Below are 7,500 nucleotides of genomic sequence, written 5' to 3'. Positions count from 1 at the left end.
AATGATACTTTGTATTTGTGTTCTCAGAAATATTATCTGGCAGCAGAACTGTGGTGCGAAGCGGTAATTTGTGCTATAATACGAGTCATAGGCATCGGCATCCCTTGGAATTTCCTATAATACGAGGCATAGGCATAGGCATCCCTTGGAATTTCCTATAATATGAGGCATAGGCATCCCTTGGAATTTCCTATAATACGAGGCATAGGCATAGGCATCCCTTGGAATTTCCTATTTTGGCAGACTTCCGCCAAGGACTAGATGCGCCATGGAATACAAACTGAAAGACACGGGTCGCGCGGTGGAATGTCACCCAGTTCATGGATTGGTTTTTGACAGTGTTGCTCGATTTCCTTGACGAGAACACATGTGTCTGTATGTCTCGGCGTTTCTTGAACAGAAGCCATATGATGAAGGGACATTGACTACAACCCTGTCACGTCATCTTACACTAGAATGGATCTTCATCATACTACCGTTATCACCCTGATTGATCATCATAAAGAAAAGGGAAAACGTCTCCAATGATTTTGCACTGTTCTCACAGTGAGCTCGGTTTTAATTTCTCCTCCACCTCCGTTCCTGTGTGAGCATGCATTAGTTTTCAATACCGGGGTCTGTCAGTGGAGGATCGTAGCTCTGGTCTCTGATTCCACAACATAACGGGTTGCGTCCAGCTGATTTCAAAGAAGATGCTACCAACATGAATCAGCAACAGTCCCGATCTTCTCTCCTGTATGACACTTTCGATTTTGACATTGATAACTCCTCGAGCACTTCTAGAACTGTGAAAACCAAAGAACTAGCCAGGGTGTGGCTTTGCACAAGCAGAGCTGAGATGTGTGGCCAGGAAGTAATGCCACTAAAAGGGTCATGAAAATGGGGCAGTAAATAAAACAAACAAAAACATGCTGTGCAGCTAACTGAGGTTGAAGATTTTTGGTCAGTCATGGTATACTGATCAGTACACCAACTCTACAAAAAAAATACTTGGCAATCAAGATGAGCAAAATGGCGGTATCGTGGACAAATAGGCCTGTGCATATTTTTGCCAGCGGTTGTGGAGGGCTGTGCTGGAAAAACGCGCGATGACCATTTCAAGGAAACTATTTCTACTTTCCATTGGGCTGCTGACTGTTACATCGCATAGTCATGAATCTCCATGAATCTGAAATACTTTAATCAGATAGATAGATAGATAGATAGATAGATAGATAGATAGATAGACTGGTTGGGGGTAATTACAGCTTGCAAGGTTATATGTGGGTGTTAACTCTCTCCATACGAACGGCGAAAGAGACGACGTTAACAGCGTTTCACCCCAATTACCATCATCAAAATATTGCAAGCGGAAGGCTCTTATACTGAAGAGGTGAATGTTGACAAAGATACCACAAGTCTGACGAAGGAAGCTAAAGGTTGGGTCGTTCAGACACCCACTGGACATCCGAGGGGAGGGGTCTGTGTAGAGGAGAAGAGAGGACTGGCCGTACTGAGTGAGTTAACCGTAACAGTTCGATTCTTCTGGAATACGATGCTTGTTTTGGAACCACTCTGCGGTGACGTTTTAATCTCGTCATATCGCTCTGCAACACAGGTAGTTAGTTGTGAGAAAGAAAAGAGTGGCCCCGGAAATACCATGAAGGGAGAGCTGCGCAGTGGAAACATTCTGTTCCCAGAATACCCGCTCCTTCCCATTTCCACCTCCTTGATTTGATGTACCTCCCCTGTGGACAGCAATTAGCTTTGGTGATGGGGCAAAATGAAGATGGGTGGATGTTTCTGACACAACATTCACACTCATCCATTCGTTCCTACATGTTGTTTGCAGTTCTGCTAGTCCTAAAGGCCATATCAGGAGCATGACTAAAATGTACCATTAATTACATGAAATATCAAAATCACCAACAAGGGGTATGGCTACGGGAAAAAGTCAGAGCTACCTTAGTTTTTCCATCGCTAAATTGCAAGAGGATTAGAGGGGGGCAGGAGGGGGGGGGGGGGCCTTGGGATGGGTGACCAGTCCACTATTGTCCCAGTACCACTATGCAGAATATATGAGATAAGCAGAGTAAAGATTTAGAAAATACCAGTCAAAAGCACCCGCCAGGTGTCATTAATCACATTCGTCAAAAATGTTCGGTGTGATAGTCTCGTTGGGAATAAAACCTATTTCAGATCTGTTTCCTGTCAGATTTGAATCTCAACTGAATAAAAAAAAATTATTTTTTTTATGGAGAAATGGGGTTGTCCTGTTAAACGTACAGGCATCTTTCATTGGTAGTTTTAAAGCTTTGTTGGTTATATGGACTTTGTGCTGGATTTCTCTTTCTCTCGTTCCGTGTGTGAACCAGATATACTGTTAACACTGCATAGCATGTATTCGTCTGTTGCCTGTAGTGGGACTTCCACAGAAAGGTGGGTAACGACACCAAAACTCATATACAACTTCAGACTCTTGGATCAGACAGATGACGTGCATGCCCGAAATCCAATTTCCCGTCTGATGTTGCCTGTGTCTGGCCGTGTTTGGTAGGAACACCTCTCGCCGTCTCACATTACAAGAGAGAGAAACTGACGTGCCCAGCCAGCAACTGGCTGTGTTTGGCTGCGTTTGACAAGACAGTATCCCAACTCTGTGATATTCGAAAAATTACCGTGGCCCACATATTCTCTCTCTCTCTCTCTCTCTCTCTCTCTCTCTCTCTCTCTCTCTCTCTCTCTCTCTCTCTCTCAGACACACAGACAGACACACAGACAGACAGAAACACACACACACACACACACACACACACACACACACACACACACACACACACACGCACGCATGCACGCGCACACACACACACACACACACACACACACACACACACACACACACACACACACACACACACACACGTCACTATCGCAAATAACCAAACTTCATTGAATACAGGATTACCTAATTCAAAACATATTTCTACAGGCTGCAGTGGCGATGAGGTTAGTATCATGGACTGACGTCTGGGAGGACGCAGATTCCAGCCCCAGTAGCTGTGGATGGGGGTTTCGGCCCATGGCAGATCCTACACAGAGCTGAGTGTGCTGAGTGTGCTGTGGGCTCAGATAGGAAGACTGGGACCGCACAGTCGAATATAATCCTCTTCTTTGGCAGTGTGCTAAAAGATCATGACCAGCACCTAATGCGTATACCCAGATTCAAACACTCGACTGTTGGCCGCCGTTCTTTCTCTGTCTCTGGACCTTGCAATTGGAATGAACTTCCTCTCTCTCTTCGTCAGGTCTCCACACTCGGCTCTTTTAAGACTGGCCTTAAAACCGACCTCTTCCCAAAATAGCCTCCCTTCCCTGCCTCTTCCTTGTCTTCAGTTTCTCCAGTTTTGGAGTTATGCATGCGTGTGAATGACTGGTGCGAAAGCGCCTTGATTTGTCTCTGCACAAGATTCAGCGCTATATAAATGCCATTATTATTATTATTATTAGCATCATCATCATCATCATTATTATCTAACAAACCTGGCTGACGCTGGGATATATTATGAAAGGAAGCGTACAGGACAGCCTTGTCAGGTAGTCCAAAAACATGGACATCCAAGGCAGCATTGTCATGCAGTCCAAAAACATGGACATCCAAGGCAGCATTGTCATGATCGTCATCCTCATCAAACATAAATATAGAAACAGTTGTCACAGATTTTGTAGCCTTTCATGCCCTCCTATAATGGTGACCTCGGATTCGACATCCTTGCACTTCCATGCTTGGATTAAGTTCCTGTCAAAGTCTCCAGTGTTGGCAGACTCATGATGAGGCAGTCTTTGAAAGGAGGTGGTGGCTGTCTCCACTCTGTACTCTTCACTGTCGTCAGTATGGGGTCAGTGAGTGGTTTCCTGCTAAGGTTGAATCAAAACCAACACTACTGAACACCACAGAAATGTGCAGGGTCTATTGCCTCTTAATCGATAGTTCCATGTGAAAGGTGGGCGTTGTGACTGTGGTAGACAAACTTGGGTGGGGCTCTGTATGGGAGACTCGGAATGAGCGGCGTGGGAGTAAAGCCACTGAAACGGTGCAGATGAGGCAGGAGCAGGAAAAAGGTTAAATCATATTTCCTAATAAGTTATATTTTTAAAACACTGTATCTGCTGCATCCTTCTGAAAAAAAAGCTCGGTGAAACGTTTAATGAATTTACTAACAATTCAACCCATTAAGTATGGGATAATATAATAATAATAATAATAATAATAATAATAATGGATACTTATATAGCACACTATCCAGAAATCTGCTCTAGGTGCTGTACAAAAACGATTTGATTGACTGAAACGAATTCTGACCAGTTATCCCAACTCAGTGCAGCCCCTCCTCTCTGCACCCTCTCCTCCACCTCCTGGTGCTTACACTGAACTCTCACAGTTCTTTGTTATCAGTGAGTTAGGTCAGTCAGGGCAACTGGGGCCGCATTTTCTTTTTAAATGTCTAGCACAAAATGAGAGAAAATGGGAGTTTTTCCCGGCTGTATAGCATCGATTTAAAAGCGAGCAAACAGCATGAAATGAGCGATTCTCTCTGGGGAATCCCCCACTTGGATTTAGAGGCCATGTGTGGGAACAGGCCAGCAATTACTCATCTTAACCAGATCACAGTCAATTCCTCTTTGACAAACGGTCCATGAGTGACCTTCAGTGTTTGTTCAAGGCACCCATTGCCAGAGTGCAGGCAAGTGCAAACCTTTATCGTCACCCAGACGGGTCAGTCAGGGCAGCTGGGTACTATTCTTTCTTTGAAAGTGTCTGGCAAAAAACTGCAGACAGTGAAGTGTGATCCGTCTAAAATCACTTTAGTGAATAGACGTTAACTTAATGACCAACCAGCACAGACATTGGGGGAACAGTGGATTGACGGGGCAGAAAGACAAACTAGGTTTGTAATGGTACTTTTGGTTACCCATAGACATTTTTTAGTCTGAACAACATACCTTGCTGATATCACTACTGGAATTTCGTGCCATCTTACAGCCATGTTGCTCTCTGTCAGGACAGTTCTGCGAGACATCGGAGAACTGAATGGAGGACGCCAGGCACTGGCACGTCTTAACCAAATTCATAGTTACCACATCGTTCAGAACAATTAATCGTAGTGAATGGAATGTTGCTTTATAAAACGCCTGACTGGATATCCCACGCAAAACCTTGTCATGTAGTCCAAAAACATGGACATCCAAGGCAGCATTGTCATGATCGTCATCCTCATTAAACATAAATATAGAAACAGTTGTCACAGTAGCCTTTCATGCCCCCATATAATGGTGACTTCGGATTCAACCTCCTTGCACTTCTATGCTTGGATTGAGTTCCTGTTAAAGTCTCCAGTGTTGGTAGATTCATGATAAGGCAGTCTTGTAAATTCCCTGGAAGTAGTTACTCATGCGTCACACCACCTGACGAAGCCTATGTACTCACAATGCTTCAACAAGTTTGATAAGATGGCTGTTATCATCGCTCATGGCAGTGCTGTATCAGCTATCCTTTGTCCCGACCACTTGTCTTGCTTCTTGATATTACAGCCACCGCTTTCGTGTACCAGATGTCAGCCTCTGATACTACTTCTTCTCAACTGAGGAAGGCAAAATAGCATTAATACTCTTGGATGTGAAGAGACAAACATAGCCCTTGGGATCAGTAGTGACTGACACGCATATTCATGAAGTGAAAAACTTGATGTCAGTTGATTATTCGCTTGATTTGCTTGTGACGTTTCAATGTGATTATCCGACGTGAACTTTTGCAGATGGAACTAAAAATGAAAATGTCAGAGACAAAACGAGAAGGATAGATATAGCAAGTGACAAAAAGGAGGAGGTAGTCAATATATATATATATATGTGTGTGTGTGTGTGTGTGTGTGTGTGTGTGTGTGTGTGTGTAATATATATATATATATATATATATGTCTATCTATCTATATGTCTATATTTTTTGTATATATGAATATATATATATATATGTGTGTGTGTGTGTGTGTGTGTGTGTGTGTGTGTGTGTGTGTGTGTGTGTGTGTGTGTGTGTGTGTGTGTGTGTGTGTGTGTGTGTGTGTGTATCCATATACTTACCAAACTAACCATTGGAAGCCATGATATAAGTTCAGAAATACCCTAGTGCGATCATTCCCAGACTGCTTCATGGTAGGTGGTAGGGTGGTGGGAAGAAGGGGATGAATCCACCATTATTCCAACACAACCATGTGGTGTATATGGAACAAAAAGATAATGATATATTTTCTTGTTAAACACTTTTGCAAACTGTCAATCAAATGCCATCAGTACGGCTCAGCCAGTTGTTTATTCTGAACTGTTCATACGTACATTTGTTTACACGACTATAGTTAACCATACTGTGTCAGAGATGTCTGCAATGATGGTCTCCCAGGAAATGAAACTCATTTCAGATCTCTCTGACCTCAACTGTGTGCAATTTCTGGTTTACAAAATGGCGTTCACCTATCAAACATACATACAGATTTTGTTGGCACGTTCAAAGTCTTGTTGGTTATGTCACGGTTGTGATGATTTTGTCTGATCTTTTAGTGTGCGGAAAATCTACTCATCGTCTGTATAAACATTTCGTCTGCCGCCTGTTCTGGAACTTCTACGGAAGGATGGAGAAAAGCCACCAAAACTCGTACATAAGTTCATACCCTTGGACCAGACAGATGATGCGTATGTCAGAAATTGAATTCCCGGCAGCATTTAGTCCACTCGCAGTCTCACATGGCTAGAAAAAGGAACTGAGGTGTACAACAAGCTCATGCTGTGTGTGTGTCTAACGGTGTTTGGCAAGTATGCATCCCAACTCTGTGATCTTTCTCAAACACACACACACACACACACACACACACACACACACACACACACACACACACACACACACACACACCTTCTTCACCTTCACCTATTTCGTAACCCAGTGGAGGGTCGTCGGGGCACCGCAGATGATTTCCAAACCAGTTCTCTCCATCGATTCCTGTCTCTCGCAGCTCTATGTGTATCTGGAAAATTCAGGTCTGTCAATTCTTTGATGTTGTCCTGCCACTTTTTTTCCCCTCCCTCTCTTCCTACTGCCTGGCACGGTGCCCTGCAAACTGGTCTTTGCAAGCCTGTCGGATCTTGTGACATGTCCATACAATTTGATCTTCCTCCTGATGATGACGGTTAGGAGGTCACTGTGGGGTCCAGTGGCTTGGATGATCTTCTGTGGAAGCTCAGTGTTCGTGACCTTTTCAGTGTAGCAGATGCTTAGAAGCTGTCGGAAGCATCTCGTGTCCATGGCTGGGATCTTCTTCTTGGGGTCGGCAGTGAGAGTTCGCGTTTCGCAAGAATTGAGAAGCATATATTGAACCAGTGAGTGTATAAGTTTCACTTTCGATCTGGGTTTGATGTTTTTGTCTCTCCAAAAGGGCTTCAGTTGAGTGAGAGCTGCTGTAGTCTGCGCTAGCCTGG

This window comes from Babylonia areolata, chromosome 18 (genome assembly GCF_041734735.1).
Source record: "Babylonia areolata isolate BAREFJ2019XMU chromosome 18, ASM4173473v1, whole genome shotgun sequence".
NCBI lineage: Eukaryota > Metazoa > Mollusca > Gastropoda > Neogastropoda > Buccinidae > Babylonia > Babylonia areolata.
Note: the sequence above shows the minus strand (reverse complement) of the source record.